This window comes from Papio anubis, chromosome 3 (genome assembly GCF_008728515.1).
Source record: "Papio anubis isolate 15944 chromosome 3, Panubis1.0, whole genome shotgun sequence".
Taxonomy (NCBI): Eukaryota; Metazoa; Chordata; class Mammalia; order Primates; family Cercopithecidae; genus Papio; species Papio anubis.
In genome coordinates this window covers 65,588,688-65,610,600 of record NC_044978.1, presented here as the reverse complement: position 1 = coordinate 65,610,600, position 21,913 = coordinate 65,588,688, and the positions used below count along the sequence as shown (strand labels likewise).

Here is a 21,913-nt window from a genome sequence, read left to right as displayed (position 1 = left end):
CAATATATATTTTCCTACTAGTTACAAAATAAGAATTAACAACGAAAACACAATGTCCTCTCATAACTTCCCTAAATTTTAAAAAAAGCCAAAGAAAAATATTCTTTTGAAGACTTAGTAAAGCATAACGGAAAAAGAATGCAGGAAATGATGTTAAGAATTTTTGATACTTGATTTTAGAATAACAATTTTAATACTAATAAACACCAATTTCATACTGAAGACATGTCTTAGGGCTTAGTGTGGACCTCACTTATCTCAGGAAACAGGAATTGGATAGCAGATATCAAATAAATGAGGCAACCAGATATTGGAGATCTTGATGGTTAAGATTAAAGTTAATATATCATGTTTTAATTTTTTCCTAAATGGAAGCCAGATGATGGACTAAATTATCCTCCCCACCCAACTCCTACCACCTTTCTGCTTGTTTTCTTTGTGCTGCTCCATGGGTCTATGGCATAAGCAACTGTAACTTACACTAGGATGTAGGAGAACATTCAGGAGCGTGTGGTTCTCCATCACTGAACAACCTCTGGGGAGTTTTTTGAATGCTGACTCACTCATTATTGCAGCCCCAACATGCAACAGGACACATATTAGACGCTGAGTAAAGACTTGTTGAGTGAATGGTTGACAGAGTGCATATTAATAGTAAATAATAATAAAAGGAAATGACTTTCAAAAAGAAGTTACATTACTATTTTTAAACATCACACATTTAAATATTCATTATTGCTAGTGCTGTGAGAGCTTTATTGCAGTCCTTCTACTGGCTTTAGGTATTATCTCATGCAAAACACCTAATTCAGGCAAGAACCAGCCTCGGCAGGTTTTTATAACTATTTTTCCTTGCAGTTCTAATACCTTACACCTCTTTTGACTCACTTGGACTCCTTTTGGGTAGTTTAATATGTATGACTCTGCTTGTTTATTCTATCCTTAGGTAGGAACTAATTTAATAATATTGCCACTTCCCATTTACAAAAACTTACAAGTTAAATGGACTTGACCAGATAAAGCAGGCTAAAAAGGAACAAGATTAGACTTCACAGTGAACACAAATCTGACTAGCATCTAATGTTGTTCTGTGATTTTCCTAGATTTTTGTTCTTTCTTTAGGAAAAAAAAACCATTTTCACAATTTTCTAATTAATAAAGTAATACATATTCAATTCAGAAAACAGAAAAGAACAAATAAAAATATACTTAGAATTCCACCATACACAAATAACTACTTTTAAGGATTTTGCTATAACTTTTCTTGGCCTCTGTCTATCTTTTCATAGATTTACACAATTTATTTTTTTTACATAGGGCTTCCTTCTTTTATTTGTTTAGCAATGTGTCAGCAATGTTTTCATGTCATGAAATATTTTAAACTTGTGAGTAATGCTGATTTTTAAATAATGTATTTAATAATATTTAATAATAGTAAATTATAATGATTACAAAATTCATTTCAGTCAATCCCCTACAATTGAACATTTAAGATGCTTTAAATTATTATTATTATTATTATTATTACTTTTGGAAACAAATTTTCTCCACATATGAAATTTTTATAAAAATCTTGATAATGATGGTTAGGTATACATATTAGGAGTATGCACAAGTGGCCTTTTAGCCCTTGTATTTTGTAAAAATCTGTTCTTTATTTTTGGAAGGCCAGATTTTCAAATGCTTATCTCAAAATCGTTTCTGACTTATCTGAACTCGGGCATGATGAATGATCATGTGATCTTACAAGTTATAACTATATCTTCAGGTCCTTTTTTCTTTTTCTCTTGGACAATTACGTATGAGAAATTGGGCTAGGCACTGCACAAAAGGGAAATAATTACAATTATAACTCTTGCCCTGAGCACCATTTACTCTCAACCATTGGTTGGTCATCACCAGTCAGTTCGATGAACTTGAGAGTAATTTTGTTTTCTGTCCAAGGAAAAGACCACTTGGAATTTACTTTGGGAGGCCGAGACGGGCGGATCACAAGGTCAGGAGATCGAGACCATCCTGGCTAACACGGCGAAACCCCGTCTCTACTAAAAAAAACACAAAAAATTAGCCGGGCGAGGTGGCGGCGCCTGTGGTCCCAGCTACTCGGGAGGCTGAGGCAGGAGAATAGCGGGAACCCGGGAGGCGGAGCTTGCAGTGAGCTGAGATCTGGCCACTGCACTCCAGCCTGGGCGACAGAGCGAGACTCCGTCTCAAAAAAAAAAAAAAAAAAAAAAAAAAAAAAAAAAAAAAAAAAATTATATTCAATGGGTTATTTAATAACAGAAAGTATTTGCATTTGTAAAATCCTGAGCCTTCCTATCTGTTCCTGAATCTATTTATAAGCATGATTTTATATTATCTATAAACATCATTTTTTAGTATATTCAGGTCATGTAAGTCTTTAGTAAAATGTTACCTTTTCCTTCTTTAGGCCCTTTAAATAAATTGTTAATAATCCTCAATTATACTATCAGTTACTCAGTGCTTTCCTGATGCAAGACAGTGTGCGGAACATTTTGTATGAATAATTTTTTTTTTTTTTTTTTTTTTTTAAGACAGAGTCTTACTCTGTTGCCCAGACTGGAGTGCTGTCGTGTGATCCCGGCTCACTGCAACCTCCGCCTCCTGGGTTCAAGTGATTCTCCTGCCTCAGCCTCCTGAATAGCTGGGATTGCAGGTGCCTGCCACCATACCCGGCTAATTTTTTTGTATTTTTAGTAGAGATGGAGTTTCACCATGTTGGCCAGGCTGGGCTCGAACTCTTGACCTCAGGCGATCCACCTGCCTGGGCCTCCCAAAGCATGAATAATTTTATCTAACCCTCACAACAACTACTTGAAGAGGGAAAAATTATTATCTCTGATGCACAGATGGGGAAATTGAGGCTTGGATAAGTTATATGTCTTGCCCAGAGCAATATACCTAGCAAGTTGCAGAAGAATTTGAGACCAAGCTGTTTGAAAAAAAATTTTTAAGTAAACTTTTTATTGAAGCATAACATACGTAAGGAAATGAGCAAAATAATAAGTGCACAGCTCAATTGATTTCTATAAAATAAACATACTCATGTAATGAACACACAGAATATTACTGGTATCCCTAGGTACTTCTCCTAGGCCCTCCAACTGTCATTAATCCCCTTGGGGATGACCAGTAGTCTAATGTTTGCCACTGTAAACTAGCTATGCCTTATGTGGAACTTCACTTTTCTATGTCTAGATCATTTTGTTCAACATTGTATTTTTGATTCATTGTTGGGTTTAGCTATAGTTTTTTCATTGTTGTGTAGAATTCTATTTTACATATAAAACACTATTTATGTATTCTATAGTAGGTGGCATTTGAGTTGTTTTCAGTTTGGGATTATTTAAATAATGTTACTATAAACATACTTTTTCATATTTGTTGGCATGTAAGTTTCTATCAGGTATGTACTTAGGAGTGGAATTGCTGGGGAGGCATATGCTTAGTTTTAGTATAGATTCCCAGATTTCCAAAGTGACTTCATCCTTTCCCACTTTTCACTGCAGTTTCTGAGAGTTCTTGTTGCTCTGGAACATTTTGCTCTTGTGTTTTTTAACTGGTAAGTGTTAATAAAATGGAAAAATGTATTTTTTTCCTGTATGTTCATTTTATATATTTTGCTAAGTATCTTATTTTTCTAAAAAAATGCTCTAAAACCATGATAATATCTCCACTTTTATTTCTAATTTTGTATATTTATACATTATTTATTACACTAAGAGTTTGTCTGTTATTGGTTTAATTTCTAGCAAAATATCTATGAAAATTATTTATTAATTCTATTGTTTCAAAAATTAATATTTTCTTCTTTCATACTTATTTGTTTTTAGCTTTCCTTAAGCTTATTTTTCAATCTTCATTAGCAGAGTGCTTACCTAATTGATTATTGTTTAAGAGTAAATTGTCTCTGCTGATGGAGTGAGCAACATAAATCCAGGAGAAATCTGCTGGAGAGATATTGAGTATAAAATATTTTTTCATTCAGAGAAAGAGAGAGACAGAGACACACAGGGAAAGAAATAAGGAGTTAATTATCCATTTCCTTCCCCAGGACTTTGCCATGTCTGCATGTGTGGATGAAGAGTGTGATTTTAATCTTACAACCAGGAAGGGAGTTAGTCATAGGGAAAATTACAGAGCAGATGATTAAAGATATGGTGGTCTTTTCTGATATCACAAAGTCACAGCCTTTCATCCAACTTCCTCTTATTAAAGACCAAAAACATTAAAAATAAAAAAAGGAAAAAGGAAATAAATATTTTCCCCAATTTTTAAACTTTTGAATTCTGTTTTCTATTATTGGCCAAGGCATTCTAACTGATTCGCTACCCATATCTTTCTTCATTTGTGTTTTGCTTGATGTAACAGGGACAGAGAGCTATGAAAATACCCTCCTACTGTTGTTTCTGGTTTTTTTGGAAAAAACTAGTTTTTAATTATGTGATCCTGTATTTTATTATGATTCAGCTTGAAGATTCATGAGTTATAATTTTGTGTCATAAACTTATTTTGTTCTTTCCCATCATATTCTTTTAAAAATACACAATCTACAATTTTTTACCCAGCTTCTTATTTTAAAGTATTATTTTGTTAGTATGTGAGAATTAATTTACTTTTCTTTCAAATAGTGTCAAAATGTACTTTCTGATATAATGTTGTTAAACAATTACTTATACTCAATGCTATGTTTACGTATTTTCTGAGACTCACTTCTACTGTTCTTAGACCATAATTTCCCCTTTTATATGTACAGATAAACTTTAATAGAATACTTTCTTGGTTTACTTTTTCCAGGATAAATAAATAGATGATATTCTTTCAGCTACTTTTACACATGAAGCAAAACTTTGGTGAACATACAGCATCTGGCTTAAAATTTGTCCCCCTGATGCATTTGTAGCCGTTTTCCCCATATTCTGGCATTTGGTGTGGTTCAGAAGTCCTGCCTCAGTGTAATTGTTCTCCTGTGCTAGGTTACGTTTTTTACCACCTCTAGGCTGGTTGTCTTTCACTTCTCAACAGGGTATATCTGGTTTGGTTTTTACTCTTCGGATGTAACCTCTTTAAATGTTTAGATTCAATTCAATTTTTTTTCTACTAATACTTTATTTCAGTATATTTTCTGTTCTATTTTTCAGAATTATTGATCAAATTTGGATCTCTGTGTGCTGTCCTCCAATTTAATACCTTCTCTGTTGCTGTTTTGTTTTCTTTCTTCTGGAACGTGGCAGAGTGCTTCAAGGTGGGTGGCAGATGTCTGACTCAATCTTCTACATTAATAGGTTTTCTCTGTATTGTTATAATTAATTTTAAATTGATTTTATAAAATTTATAATTATAGGATTTTTTTTCATGTTCAATTCCATTTAAATTTTTTCCTATTTGCCCATTCTTCTTTTTTCTTATCACTTTGAATATACTGGTCTCACACTGAAAAGACACATTGATAGAAATGAATTTTTGAACTGAGTCCAAAGATTTAAACATCTGGTTATACCCTGATGAAAAAAGAAAGAAGACAATCTCTTTATCATGTCTGTCTTTTGTTTTGAAGTTATTACTTAAATTTTGTTGAAATAAATTGTGGTTTATTGCATTATTTTCCTCATTTCTTCACCTCTTCTTGCATCTGTTCCTTTGCTATGGCCTCGCCATCACAGATGGCATGTACTCATTTCATTTTGTCTCTGGGCTTGGCTATGTGACTTGCTTTGGCTGATGACACATGAGCAAAAGTCACAGTTTGCATTCTAAGTGCAAGCCTTAAAGATCTCACATGTTCTTGCTTGTTTTATTTTCTTTCTGGCAGATCATGGAAATAATATAACTGTGGGTAGTCTGCTGGTCAGCAGAGCCACCCTAGGTAATTAATAGATATGCAGTGACAAAAAGAGCTTCCCAGTTGAGCCTAGCCTATGTCAATCAGATTCTAGTAGGTTCACAGATGCATGAGCAGTAAGAAAAGTTTACACTTATTGGAGTGATTTGTTACATAGCAATAAGTAACCAACACAATACATTTTAAAATATTTTCTCTGGTAAATCATTTTCAAAAGTAATTCTTTCTGTGCTTCTTGCTTAATAAAACTTTTTGTAAATCTTACTTTTAAAACGTTATTCTTCTTTGTCTTGAATTCCTCATTGAAAAAAGATTCATAGATTTTTTTTTTTTTCTAATTCATCTGTCTTTAAATAGCGATGAGACTTCCTCTTTGAAGATCACAGGTGAGAAGATTAGATGCTTTCTCGGAAGCCCAGCAACCTGATGGGATTGTGGAGTGAGCCAGACCCAAATCAGAACTTCATCCCTGCATGGTTTATTTTGCTTGTTTGGCAAACTTGCCCCACAGGTAAGCAGATCCAGTGTGACAATATCTTCCTGTGCCAGCTGTTCATGTTTTCAAAGAAGAGATTCTTCGGGGTTTTGTTTTGTGCCTTGAACCCTTCAAAAGCAAATGTCCCAATTCTAACTGGCTTATTACTTGTCCTGCTTCCTGCTCTTTTAAAGAAGTTATCTTCTGCTTTCGGGAGAATTGTCAGCATGGTTCAAGGCATTTTATTTGCTTGATATCCTTGAAAGAGACTAGCCAGCTGCTCACAAATCTCACTTCATCTCCCTCTTAGACATTCAGCTAACCTATATTTTTGTTTCCTCTGCCTGTGGCCATGTGATTGATTTCTCAGGAATATAATGTGAATAGAAGTGATATTGTTATTTCCAGGTCTGGCTCATAAAAACTTTCTATGAACAATTCCCAACTTTCCAACAGAGGCTAAAGAAAATGGAGAAAGTCCAATAACCAAGGATTACATCTGACCCACTGTAGTATGCAATAAACTTTAACAATTATTGAAAAAGCAGAGATTTTGTAAGATTCTTCAGTTAAACAAAGTAACTATACTTGTTGTGAAGATCAAATTCAGAGAGATCTAGACTATGGCAAAGAGTATTACTCAGATTTACTATTAAATCAGACTATATGTTAGGTATTTCAACATGACCATCCTTGAATTTAACCTAAATATCTCCATTTGCTGCTAACTGCTACCGCAAGGCAGTGTCCAGTCATTTTTGTGTAGTGCTCCTCCCACTTACACTCACACACCCTGTTTAGTTCAGATTCCGGTGTCTCTGAATCAATTACTGTGAAAGGAAGGTGGCAGAAGTGGGATGGGGCAAAGGAAGTACAACTGTGATGCACCAAAATGGCAGGGTGCTCTGGAGTGAGTACTGATATACAGAGCCGGCGTCCCATTTTGGGCCCAAATGGCTGAGTTTTTGTCCTCTGCAGGGCTGAAAATCAGGTCTTGATATTCCTGCCTTGCTCAGTCACCACAGTGGGCACTCACACATGGGTGTGATCTTAGCCAGATCTCTACAGTTGAAGATGGCCATTTGGGAACCAACTGGGGGAGCTATCTGCTGACTGACCATACTCTTGGTGACTAGGCAGTGACTTCTACCAAATTCTAGTTAATCTTACATTTCCTCTCACACACTAGTTTTTTCTTCCATTTTTTTTCTAATATACTGTTTTTCTCCTCCATGAAAATGTTTGGTATGACTCCTAACAGTTCTCTATTTTTTTTTTTATTAAAAGAAATTGGCAGTGCTCAATGTCTGTGCAGAGAATAAGAGGCAGCTTGAGACAAATAACTTTTGATCACCAAATAATTACGTAAAGGGCTGTTGGTTTCTTTTAGTTATCAAATTTTATTGGTATACCTAATGTATTTGACACTTGAAGTAAATCATTTTCAAATATCTTCCCTCTATTCTAGAAAATTATTTTAGTAAATTTCATAAAATGAAATGAGTAATAGTAATGGATAGATTTTTAAATTATGCTTTATATGTATAATCATATAGCTTAGAAATACAAAAAAAATTAAAACAAACCAATTAAAACAAAAATAAATAAAACAAGAATGAAAAAAGAAAAAATAGAAGGGAAAATAAAGTAATTAAATGGTATAAAAAGAACAAAGTACAATTAATTCAATAATTTTAATAGCTACATAGCAATGAAACTTCGAACTTTTGGTTACAGTCTGATATAATAAGTCATCTATATAACTGGCAATTAATAAATGAATTATAAGAGAAGCAAAATATCTATAAAGGCTAAAATTTAGGCAACTATGTCATAGCCCTGATGCAACATTTTATTATTATGATTTGTTTATTATTTTAAAAGCAAGGTAGTTTCTTAAAAAGTTAACCATAAATTTATTATTTGACACAGCAATTTCACTCTGAGGTATTTATGCAAGAATAAATGAAAACATATGTCCATTCAAAGACTTGTGCACCAATCTTCATAGCAGCGTTTTTAATAATAGCCAAAAAGTGAAAGCAGTTTAATGTCCATCAGTTGGTAGAGGAATTAACAAATGTGGTATATCTATATGTGGAATATTATTTGGCAATAAGAAGGAATGATGTACTGATACATGCCACGACATGGATAAACCTCAAAAACGTCATGCTAAGTGAGAGAAGTGAGACGCAAAATATTACATAGTGTATGATTCCCCTTACTTGAAAAGTTCAAAAAAGGCAAATCTGTAGAGTTGGAATGCAGATCAATGATTGCCCCTGGTTGCGGGTAGGAATGAAGACTGATTGAAGAAGGGCACAGGAGATCTTTTAGGGCTGGTGGAAATGCTCTAAAACTAGATTGTGGTGATGGTTTCACAACTCTAAATTTGTGAAAAATCATTGTATTCTTAAAATGAATGATTCTTTTGCTGTGCAAATTGTACCTCAATAAAGTTGTTAAAAAAGCAAACACATAGCAATTAAAATGGATAAAGTGGAAAGACATTAAAACTCAGTAAAAATTTTATTCATTTGTACTAACAAATATTAGTTTTGGTGTTTTAATTTTTAGCACAAAAATACTAAGTGTTCACATAGAATGACATAATTGAAGTAATTCAAAGTTTTTTTTCATTTTCACTTCACTAATTATTATTTATTTTGAATCTGCTATTGAGACAAGGAACTATGCAGCCAAGGAATTGGAGACACAAACAGGCAACTAAAAGTGACATGGAAGGTTCTGGGCTGTTTGAACTTACACTCAGATGAGTACACAATGCTGAAGCTTCCCGTGTTGGCAGACTTTATAACTGACATTTTCATGAATTAGCTTTATGGTAGAACATAATAATTATTAAATGACAAGTAATTAAAATATTCTCATTTAAACTCCACGTGTATATTATTAAAACACAACTGTTTCCACAGCAAGTGTTTACAACTTATAGTATATCATATTAATAGAACAGAAGTGAAAGAAAACATTTCAGTAGATGTAAAAAGTATCATTTTAATTAACATTTATTAGTAAATATTAGCTTATTGACAACCCGATTTAAATGTAATATAATAGGAGTGGATGGACATGGTTTTAACATACTAAAAACAGTTTTGCCTCAAAGGAAAGCTAACATTCTGCTTAACGTTCATTCACTGACAAGCATATTTTAACTTGTGTGATGATACTTGGCAATACAATTAGAAAAAAGCAAAAGAAAAAAGAGTATAAGATGTAAGATATATATGCATGAAGTCCAGATTCTAAGATTAGATTGTTAACCCAGAAGATCTAAAAGAATGAATTTAAAAACTTAGGGGAGAGGAGGTCAAGGTAGCTGACTAGAAGTGGCTAGTGTGCACTGCTCTCATGGAGAGCAGCGAGTGGTGCATAAACACTAGCTCCTCAACTGGATGGTCCAGGTGGACACACTGGGATTCTTAAAGGAAATAAGGCAATCCATGGAGAACAAAGAAGAGTGAGTCAGGATAGCCGCCCAGTTGGGATTGGCATGGCGTCAGGGGAAGACTCCCCACTGTGGGGAAACTCTGATTGAGTGAGACCCCCTCCCTGCCCCGAACACAACTTCCGCCACAGACCTTTGTAACCATAGTGTCAGGAGATTCCCCCATGATGTCACCCACTGGGACCTCCACATTGACAGAGAACAACTTGGAATCTGGGCAGAGCTGCTGCTCAGGCACATGGGGAATCTCAGGGGCCTTGGATTCCTAGGTACCTGGCACCAGCACCTGCAGCTCTGGCAATGGGGGAGGTCAAAGTCCCTTGCATATGTCCAGGATAGGGGCTGAATCCACAAGACTGACGAGTGAATTGACTGCAGGCCTCACCTCCACTGCACCTCACTGGACAAGGGCCTGGGACTCTAGCATGGCCAGGTCAGCCCTGCCTGAGCTCACTGACTGGTAGCAGCCTGGCACTTTCCTGGGGTGAAGCTCCCAGAGGGAGTAGGCAGACCTGTCAGTTATGCTGCTCTGCAGCTCCTGCCCCTCCTGCCCTCAGGCTCTGGAGGAAGTGAAGTGATAAAGGACTAATTCAGGCCCCCAGCACAGAGCAGCTGCCTTACAGAAAAGTGGCCAAACTGTTTTCCACATGGGTTCCTGCTCCTCAGTGAGCAGGCCCTCAGCACAACCACCCTATCCCATCCTGAACACTTGAGTTGGTGACAGCTCTGTGTTTCTCTGGGGAGGAAATCCCGGAGACAAACCACAGCCCCTCTGACATTGCAGCTGCAGTGGTACCACCCTTACCGCTCACGGGCTGGGGAAAGAACAAAGGGCCTGGACCTGTCACCGCTACCTCCAGCACACCACAGCCACAGACCCTCTTCTCTGTGAACCCCCACACACTGCTCTTCACCAGATAGCGCCCCCAGATCATAACTGCAGAGCAGCCACTTCACTCCCGACTGAGCATTCCCGCTGGTAGTGGCTCTGTGTTTCCCTGGAGTAGAGCTTCCAGAGACAACTGACAGCCTCTTTGCCATTACCACTGCAGCAGTTCTACCCTTGCTGACCTAAACTGGGGAAAGAATAAAGAGCCTGAGATCTTTACCTGTGCCTCCAGCATGCCACAGTCACCATACACGGAGGAGTTCAGTCTCTCTTCCCTGTGAGTCTCTGACTCCCTACTCTTCATCAGGCAGGGCCCCCAGCTTGGGTCAGGAGTGCAGCCACTCCCCAGCCCCAAGCTGAACATTCCCATTGACAGCAGCTCTGTGTTTCTGGGGTGGATCTCACAGAGGCAAGTGAAGGCCTCTCTGCCACTGCCGCTGTGCTGGTACTGCCTTGCTGCCCTTGGGCTGGGGAAGGAGCAAAGACTCTGATTGCTTTACTCACACCTCCATCCCACCACAGGCATCCTAAGGAGAAGAGACCAATCTGTCTTCCCTGTGAGCTCCCACCTCCCCTGCTTGTCACCAGGCAGAGTCCTATAGCTTGGGCCACAGTGTAGTCACTCCACCCAAAGCTGATTGATCTGATTGGTAGTGGCTCTGCATTTCTCTGGGGTGGAGCACCAGGAGATAAGTGAAAGGCCCTCTGCCATTGACACTGCCAAGTTTCCTTCTCCTTTGCCTGCAAGCTAGGAAGGGAACATAAAACCTGAGCTTACCTTACGACTGTGGTATGCAGCCCAGGAACACCAAGCCAAAATCTGCCTCCAGCACTCGAGTGGGAGAGGAGGCCACACTCTCAGAGAACTGAGAGGGAGCATGGCTACAAACATGAGGAAATACAGAGAAGCCAAGTGGCTGAGCAGCAGCTTCCCTATTGGATGGTGCACCTAAACACCATTTACTGGATCACAGCCAAAAAATCAGGGCCAAAAAATCAGCTCCAAAGTTACTTTGCTAATATTATTCCCTCACCCCATGAAACCAAAGACAAGACTTCAGCTACAAATAAAGTCCCAGCACAAAACCTTGTCCCTCTAAAAACATCCAGAAACAAAGTCAACAAAGACCATACTAAAATTACTCCACAGTTAAAGGAACATTAGCCTACACAGATGAGAATGAATGAGGGCAAGAACTCTGGAAACAGAAAGCTAGGGTGTCTTCTTTCCTGCAAATGACCACACTAGTTTCCTAGCAGTGGTTCTTAACCCAGCTAAAGTGGCTGGAATGACAGAATTCAGAATATGGATAGGAATGGAGATAATTAAGACAGGAGAAAGTTGAAACCCAATCCAGAGAATCTAAGGACTGCAATAAAATGATACATGAACTGAAAGACAAAATAGCCATTTTAGGAAAGAATCAAACTGATGTGATAGAGCTGGAAACACACTATAAGAATTTCATAATACAATTTGCAAATATTAACAGCAGAACACACCAAGCTGAGAAACAATTCTCAGAGCTCAAAGCCTGCTTCTCTGAACTAAATCAGTCAGACAAAAATAAAGAAAAAATAAAAAAGAGTGAACAACATCTCTGAGAAATATGAGACTATGTAGAAAAGCAAATCTAAGACTCACTGGTGTCCCTGAAAGAGGGAGAGAAAGCAAGCAACTTGAAAAACATATTTGAGGATATCAATGAAAATTTCCCCAACCTCGCTAGAGAGGCCAGCATTCAAATACAGGAAGTGCAGAGAACCCCTGTGAGATCCTATACAGGATGACCATCCCCAAGACACACACTCATCAGATTCTCCAAGGTCAAAATGAAAGAAAATGTGTTAAAGGCAGCTAGAGAGAAGGGGCAGGTCACCTACAAAGGGAAGCCCATCAGACTAACAATGGACCTTTTAGCATAAACCATACAAGCCAAAAGAGATTAGAGCCTGTATTTAGCATGCTTAAACGAAAGAAACTCCAACTGATAATTTAATATCCAGTCAAACTAAACTTTATAAGAGAAAGAGAAGTAAAATTCTTTTCAGACAAGCAAATACTAAGGAATTAATTACCACCAGACCTATTTTACAAGAGGTCCTTCATGGAGTGCTAAACATGGAAATGAAAGACCATTATTGGCCTCCACAAAAACACAATTAGGTACCTATACTGTTGACATTATAAAGCAACTGCACAATCAAGTCTGCATAATAATCAGGTAACATCATGATGACAGAATCAAATCTGCACTATCAATATTAACCTTGAATGTAAATGGGCTAAATGCTGCAAATAAATGGCACAGAGTAGCAAGTTGGATAAAGAAACATGACCCAATGCTATGCAGTCTTCAAGAGACCCACCTCACATGCAGCCACACCCATAGGTTCAAAGTAAAGAAATGAAGAAAAATCTAACAAGCAAACAGAAAACAAAACAAAACAAAAAGCAGGAGTTGCTATTTTAATTTTAGACAAAACAGACTTTAAACGAACAATAATCAAAAAAGACAAAGAAGGGCATTACATTGTGGTAAATGTTTCAATTTAACAAGATTTAACTGTCCTAAATATATATGCACCAAACACAGGAGCACATAGATTTATGAAACAAGTTCTTAGAGACCCACAAAGAGACTTAAGTGTGGAGGGTAAGAGGAGGCTGAGGATCAAAACACTACCTATTGGGTACTATGGGTATCACCTGGTTTACAAAATAATATGTGCACCAAACCTACACAACATGCAATTTATTTATAGAGCCAACCTGCACATGTACTCCTGAAATTTAAAAAACAAAAAGTTAGAAAAAAATCAGATGCTGGGAAAATTCAGAGTCACAGCTCTTTTTAAGACTTTTAATAAGGAAAATGTTTTTCCATATATAAACAATAGCTTATTAGAAAACATAAATGAAAAGAATCACCAACAAAGTAAACACAACTGACATTTTTTTGGGGAAAAATTGCAATACTTCCGGCAGAAACTTTCCTTGATTTTAAAAAAGGTCAAACAATATCATGGCAGTCCAAATCAGATCATTTAAATGAGGAAAAAATTAGGGATATATATTCAACAAAATAGTCATAGACCATGGAAACAAAAAGTCCCTAAAAATGTTAATAATGTTGATTTTTATTGTTTTCACCTTTGTTTTCCAGTTTATGCACCCAAGATTTTCCTTTGCACCTCAGAATGCTTTCTTTAAAATGTCCTTGCTTTCTTAATTTTCTGAGTTGCTACTTTCTCATTTTCCTTGCTGATTATAAAACAACTGAAGGATAAGAAACACATGTTTTTCTATATCTGTTTTTAATTAAATGTTTGGTAAAACTGAGATGATTGTAATTACTCTTTTGTTATCTTCAAGAATCTACTCAAGTTTCCTCAGTTTCTCAGATAATTCTTGGGCAACAAACAAACAAGAAAGATGACATCTTATTATCTGGTGTCTGGCTAGCTGATTTAATAACCTAGAAGACAGCGTTTGAAGAACACAAACTCTAAAGTCCTTCACTTTCCAAAAAAAACTTTCCCAAATTGTTTACCATTGCCTTACCTTCTTCAGTCATCTCTGACGTTGTCACCCTTAGGGTAAGACGTACGTGTTCATAAGGAACAATAACTTCCTTCAGGAAATCCAGTACGCCCTACAATTTTACCTGAAACTTTGTTGTTGTTTTCTGTCCATTTTGCCCTCTAGGGAAATGGATCTCATGCTGTTTATCAGTTTCTGAAGGTTGTTATTAATCTCCCCTCATCCCAAAATGGAAGGACTTTGCCTAAATCTTAGAATCAGAACCTTGGCTCCAGTAATAAAGACTTTCAATATCTTTATCTGCCATTGAGGCTTACCTAATGAAATAGAGCCTCCAAAGTGGGAATTTGAAATGCTTGGAATCTTTTTTTTTTCTTTTGACATAGTGATTGGTGGGATGCTACAGGTAGTTAGTGGTTAGGATCCAGAAATGCCAGACATCTTGCAGTGAGAGGGATAGCCTATACAAGGAAGAATTCTCACATGTTCTGACTAACATTGGATGTTATTACAGGTGAAAACTTTGGAATCATGTGAATCTCAACCTGTGTTTTACATATATATACATGAAGTGAGTTTTGTATGCTTTATTTTTTCACTATTTGAAAAATGTAACTGTTTTCTATTGTTGTGTAACAAATCATAGGCACTTAGCAGCTTGAAAAAACGCGCATTTATTATCTCACATTTTCTATGGGTTATAGGCCACTAGTTTGGACACACTTAGCTGAGTCCTCTGCTCAAAGTCTCACATAGCTGCTATTAAGATATTGACCAGAGATATGGTCTCATCTAAGGATTAGGTTCTCTTCTGAGTTCACATGGTTGGTGGCAGAATTCATATCCTTGCAGCTGTAGAACTCATAGCAACTTGCTTCTTCAAGGCCAGCAATAGAGATAACTGCTGCTTCCAGTCTCTCTGATCTCTAGACTCTCATCTAAAGGGCTAGCCTGATGAGGTCAGGCCAAGTCAAGATCATATCTTTCTTAATGAACTCAAAATCAACTTTGAGAAACCCTAATGACATGTATTAAATCCTTTCATTTTTGCCACCTGGTGGGCAATAATCACTGGATTGATATCTCATCAACTTTGTCGTAGTCTATTGGTTAGAAGCAAGTCTCAGGTTCCACCTACACTCAAGAGGAGGGGATTGTAAAGAGGTATAACTAATTGTGTTATTTATTGACTTTCTTAAGATTTAACAATAGACATTCAAATCTCATTTCTTGAGATTTGGGTAGCTCATCACTTAATAATGAATATTGTGGTGAACAGAGTGGCTGAATATGGCCATGACACATGGCCTATTGGGTAGAGGATTTTGATCTGAAATAGCCTTGTTAATTGCATTCTGTATCAGTTTAAAAGGTTAGAAAATTTCTGTAAAGCCAAATGTTCTAGTCACTTTCCAAATGTAAGCTTAACTTCTGAATACGAATTTATAGATTCTTTAAACCTAGGAAAGAGAATGCAAAGCAATTACATTTGACATAGTCATTTTTGCTTCTATGCAATTTTCACACTTGAAAAATGCATTGCAGCTGTGCATGGATGTCATTCTAACCCCCAGCTTTTTCTAACAGCCACTAGGTGTTTTTCTTTTTCTCTGCCCCTTATCTTCCTACTGACGATAATTTGGAAGGTAAAGAAGAGACACATACGTTGCGGGAGCAACATATGATAAGGACGATTTTTCTTTTTGTCTTGAAAAAATGGTAATGGTGATTTTTGGCCTTGTTTACGATTGTCTGCCTGTGGTACTGAATACCATTAGGGGATGGCCTCTAACAATATAATTCTGACCATGTCACTTCTTTTTTCAAAGGCACCCAATGGCATTACACCTCAGCCAGAGAAGAAGCTCTTAAGGGATCAGGTGCCTCATTTCACCCATGGGCTGCTCCAGCATTTCCAACCTCCTCACTCCTGACACACACAGGCATGTGCTCTCTGTGGAGTCTTTCCACTTCTACTTTCCCTCCTGAAATGCTCTTCCTCTCAGTGTCTTCATCCTACCTCCCTCAGCTCTTTCATCTTGTTTAAAAAATGTCATTTTCTCAGTGAGACCTTCCTTGTCTTACTCAGTTTGGGCTTCTCTAACAAAAATACTATAGACTGAGTGGCTTAAGCAGCAGAAATTTATTTCCCACAGTTCTAGAGGCTGGGAAGTCTGAGATCAGGGTACCAGCCTGGTTGGATTCTCAGTTTAGAGATAGCCATCTTCCCATTGTATCTCACCTGGTGGACAGCAGAGAGGGAGGAAGCAAGCTCTCTCACGTCTCTTCTTATAAGGACACTAATCCCATTCATGATGGCTCCATCCTCATGACCAAAGGCCTTGCCTCCAAATAACATCACATTGGGGATTTGGCTTCAACATTTGATTTTGGGGGTGGGGGACAAAAAATTCAATCCATAGCGTTCCTAAGTGATCCTGTTTAAATTTTCTACCTAATCTCTTCTGTACTTAAATTTATCTCCTTACTGTTGTTTATCTATTGCCAATGTAACCTATCTATGTATTTATCTATTAATCACCTATGTATGTATGTATGTACTATGAATGTGTGTGTATGTATGTAGGTATGTATGTATCTACCTGTCTAGTTTATCTAAGTCGCTTCAGAAATAGGAATCTCTTTGAGGAGCAGTGCTTTTTTCTTTTTAGTTGCTCGTTTATGTATAACTGAACTTATACATAAACATGGTTATGGCACTAGAAAGTAAGAAGGCAAAAAGATTCTTTGCATATACATTTATTGACGTACATGCTAATTGAATAAAAATATTTTATATCTACCGCCTTGGCAACCTGTATGTTTTAAGGTCTACAGAAGAAATTACAAAAATATACAGCACAACAAAACCATGGCTTTGACGTCTTACTTCTTCTTCAAAGGTAGTACGCAAAGGGAAAGCCATGGCAATTGTCAGTCTTGTAAATGGGAATTGTGGCATTTGAGATCTAGGTTTACTTTATTTAAACGCGCTTTCTACAATAAAAAGTATGTTTCCAGACACTTATAATTGTATTTTCTGAAAGGGAAAGAGAGTGATAATAATTCCCGTGGTCTTAACTCTGTTCTTTTATTAGATTAACACTTTTCTTTAAATATCCTAAGAAATAATTGGATTCAATTTTGGACCAGAATGAATGTGGGAAGAACTACAAATTTAGGTGGAAAATTAACCATTCCAAATTATAAAAGTCAATATTTATACACTAATCTGAAAACAATTGCAGCAACAATGTGTTTAAACAGAGCTATCCTTGTCACGTTGTCATTCTGGGTAAAAAGGGGTCTCTTCTTTATTGAAACCCAAACCACAAGAATTCCCAGTTCCAAATTCCTTCTTTTCTGTGTGTGGCTAATACCGATTGAAGAAGTCTGAGGAATACTGAAAATGCGTTTCCTGAATCAGCTTCTTTTTTTATTTTAAAGAAATATTTTTTGATATAGATACATTGCCAAAAGATCTTAATAAAGAATTGTAAAAACTGGTTATCCACAGAAAATGCAAATTTTTGCCTCTAGTTTCAAACAGAAGATGCAAGTGAATGACACCTAAATAAAGTATTATTAAATTCAAGGGTGTGTTCTTTGGATATCTTTTGAAAAATTGTTCTTTACATAAGTTGTTTTTTATTTTTATTTTTATTTTTTTTTTGAGACGGAGTCTCGCTCTGTAGCCCAGGCTGGAGTGCAGTGGACTTATAAATGTGAAAATGTTCACATCACAATGCACACAGGTTTGCATTTGCTTTCTTTTCTACTTAACTTGGAATTTTCTGTGCTTGACTATGTAATATAATAGCATTAAAAGACACCATTCTTTCTTCCTTCATGTTTGGGATGCAATTAATGAATATCTAACTCATGGCCGTTCTCAAGAGATCTTAGTTTCATTAAGAAAAAGTTGAATCTCATAACTGTATTAATATCTTGTGAATGTGCCTTATCATATTTGTCTGGGTTTTTGCTGTTCATTTCCTTGTGATAAAATTCCTGGGCAGAGCAAGTCTTCGGAAGTAAGCCCACAGGGCTGCCTGACAAGTTTATTTTGGGAAGGAAATAATCAATTTAGAGCTATTACTGCAGGAGTCCTTATCGAGCTCATTTCCTCATCTAATGCTTCACAAGCTAATATTACATGTTTAGCAGCAACTTCAAAGAAACAGTACTGTGCTTTGTAGGTTTTATTAATGCGAAATTTCTCTGAGGGCACCAAGTGTTTACCATTAACATGACTACAATCCACAGACTTGCAAACATAGGTCATAAAAGCCTTAGCAAAGACTTGTGCTGCCATAGCCCAAGACACTATTAATGTGATTCTGTGTTAACTGCTGAATTACAAGGGCTGGGGCAGAGGCTGGGGGCTGGAGGGAGGGCAGACTGAGCTAGGAAGCAGTATTATGCCAACAGTCTTGATTTGTCTGCACTATCTCTTCTCCATTATTGTCCAATGTATTGAAAATAGTGATTTAGCCTAACAGCAATATAGTCAAAACAATGTACCGAGAGTGTCAGTCCATACTCAAGTAACAATAGGAGGATTGTTTTTTTCTGTATGGCACATTTAAATCCAGACCCTTATCCATACAGAGAAGCATTTAATGTTCTAAATTAGAATAGCAGAATAGCAAACGTTTAGGTATGGCACGTAAGAAATTTGAAGTAAGGAAAGATCAGGGTTAGGTTCAAGGCAAGAGCCTTGATAATCCTGAAAGTTCTTAATTAGAAATATGAATGATTATATCTTCCAGATCAAGATATCTTGGTGTTCATTTCAGGACTTTGCAGTGTGATTGTTTTCTGACCTTAAATACAAGAAAATTATTTTCATTTGCTATATATTAGATTAGACTCATGGGACAGGCCGTTCTCTTTGTCCACTAATAGCAAGCCTCTGTTGGACAGAAGTAAGGAGATAATTTTAATTAAGTGTTATCTATACATGTCTCATATAATTTCCCACTTGAACACTATTTCTATTCCATTTTAAGCCGCTACCATTCTGTTCAATAAAAACCACCGTAGGAGGGCTTCTTTTTCATATACAGATTAAACCAGTTTAAGAAAAGTCAGGGAGGAGGAGTGCCCAGGGACAGGGTCTGCTAGGCTTTACGGACACCCTTGCTGCAAATGAGCTGCAGCTGCACACTAGGAATGGCTCTAATGTCCAGAGTGAGAAAACCAAAACATCCCCTGGAATTTGGCGAGACCTTCAGGAAAAACTGGATAAAAATACGGAAATTATAGGAAAATCATTAGCAGTTGTTTGGTTATTTTTCTGTGTCAGTAGACTTTTGTTTAACATATTAGATATTTGAGCAGCACTGTAAGGGCTTTTGTTTAGTTTCTTTCACATTAAAAATAGCCAGTTGAGCAGCCAGCTTTACAGAGTAGGGTTATAAATTAGGAAAAGAAGAAAGGAGAAAATGATATGAAGCTTCTAAGTTGAAATAAACCTTCCTATCCAATTTAAAGTTTATAAAGGGGAGAGATATATCTTAGAGTTAGCTATCAAACTACCTCTATGATGACTAATATTGGTTTAGAACTCAATTCTTGTTGAAAGGGGAATATTTTTAGATGGGGATCTTTTTTCCAATTAAAACAAAAATTGAAAAACCCTAAATAAAATTTTGAAAAGAAATTAAAGATAGGACATTTTTTTTTGCTTTCTTTAAGCAAATTATTATTTTATATTTTCATACAATCCTTTGAAAGAGGCGGAATAGTTCAGAATAGTTATTCTGAAATGCAGGTGCCATAAAACTCAACTGTTTCATAAACCAAGTCAAGTTATTTTACCATGAAAGTCAAATGATGGCAATTTTTGAAGAGAAAATATATGAAATGGACCTACCTTTTTCAATTTTTCTTTTTTTAAAAAATAACTTAAAACATTTTCCTACACCCAAATATAATGCAATATTTGATTTGGCACAGACATACATTTAGTTTATTTGAGTTTAATAATTATTTGGTTTAATAATTCCACATTTGATGGTGTTCTATAAAATGGCTCACAGCATCCAGGTGCTCTTCTACCTGAACAAAACCGGGAAATAAGTACCTATGTCTGTCTTTCAGGCTATTTCTTGAACTCTACTTTATTTGAGCTTCATGGGGCTTATAAAAAATAATAATAGCTTTAAATAACAAGCCCCGATCTCCCCTAAGAACAAGCAGAGAACAATTTGAAAGGAATCACTGCACACAACATTTAGGTTTCATCCTGTGTCCTCGACTGTTTCAAAGTTTTTGGCTTCCTTTTGGATCTCCTTTAAAATCAATATCACTCATGAGTGCTTCCTTGCCTATATTTATAAAAATATGTATATATTTAAGATGCAGTTACTTTTCAGAGCATTGTTTCCTCTGATTTTCTTGCTTCCTTCTCCCCTTTAAAAAAAATTTTATTTCTAAGTTAGCAGAATGACTGTAACTTTTATCATATCTTATCTTAGAATGACAGATTTATCCCTATTTAGTGCCTGCCTGGATGTTGGGTATGGGAGCAATGATACACAATTTCCACCAAAAATTGAAATAACAAGATGCGTAATTTTAGAAGTGGATTTAGAAATTTCTAGAATTTTTAGAAATTTTCTAAATTTGTAAAATCTACTGCAGGATATATTGGGATACTATAGAAATTGTCATTTTTGTAGGTAAAAATAGTCAAATACTGCCAGTGTCAGGAGGTTCATTAATTATGTCACACCTGCATTTGTTAGACATGTTATATTGATTTCCATTGTTTTTACTTCAATATACTACAAAACTATAAACATTTATTTTGAAACAAATAGAATCTTCCTCATCCCAGCTTCGTGAGAACACCACTCTAAAAATAATTAACGATGTCTAATTCCCTGATGTACCATTTCACAATTGCATATGTTTTTTCTAAAACTTCAATTACTTTCAGTTGTTGCCCCAAATGAGTGGAAATTCATAACATCACTTGCTGACTTTAGCTGGAATTAAAGTACCAATAATACTCTTTAAAAATCTGTATATTTTGCAATGAGATAGCTGGGTTATATGATGATGTCACTTTCAGCAACTTAATGAGCAATATCCAGTTTTCTCTCCCATGGTTTTGATGATTCATCTGTCTTTTCCTGCTTCTGGATGAAGACCATATTTTACCAGTAGTCCTGTTACATCCTCCCTTGTTCAGTAGAGGATTGATCCCACCAATATTCTTTTTTCCTGTTAATACCTGTACCAAGCTGTTGAGGAAATAGTTTCAAAGCAATCCTTGAAAATGAGATTCTTGTCTCTACCTTAAATGAGGAAACATTTCTTTCAAATGGGAGAGAGATTGTTATAAAGCCAAAATTACTTGTAGTCTCATCTAAATATTTAATTTTACTTTGTTACTAACGTTACTTACTGTAGTAAAAATTTTTCATGGGCATACCCCACTGAAAATGGAACCTATGGTTCAGTATATCATATATCTTGTTTCTGTGTTATTACACTATGTTAATAGTCCATATATTTTCCAGACTTAAATGAGATGAAAATGTATAATATTTCCTGTATTGATACTCAATACATGAAGTTGCCAAATTATTATGAATAACCTCATTTTTGATAATAGTCAAAATTAGTTTGTGAATGCATACTGAATCCTTCCATCC

General features: G+C 36.2%; 1 long non-coding RNA gene across 1 annotated transcript; it reads left to right on the top strand.

The window, feature by feature from the left end:
• Positions 1-7,968: 7,968 nt before the first annotated feature.
• LOC108586084 lies at positions 7,969-19,448 on the top strand. The gene is made up of 2 exons (XR_002522192.2): positions 7,969-14,817; positions 16,076-19,448. It is a non-coding gene; the product is annotated as an uncharacterized LOC108586084 (long non-coding RNA).
• The last annotated feature ends 2,465 nt before the right edge of the window (positions 19,449-21,913 follow it).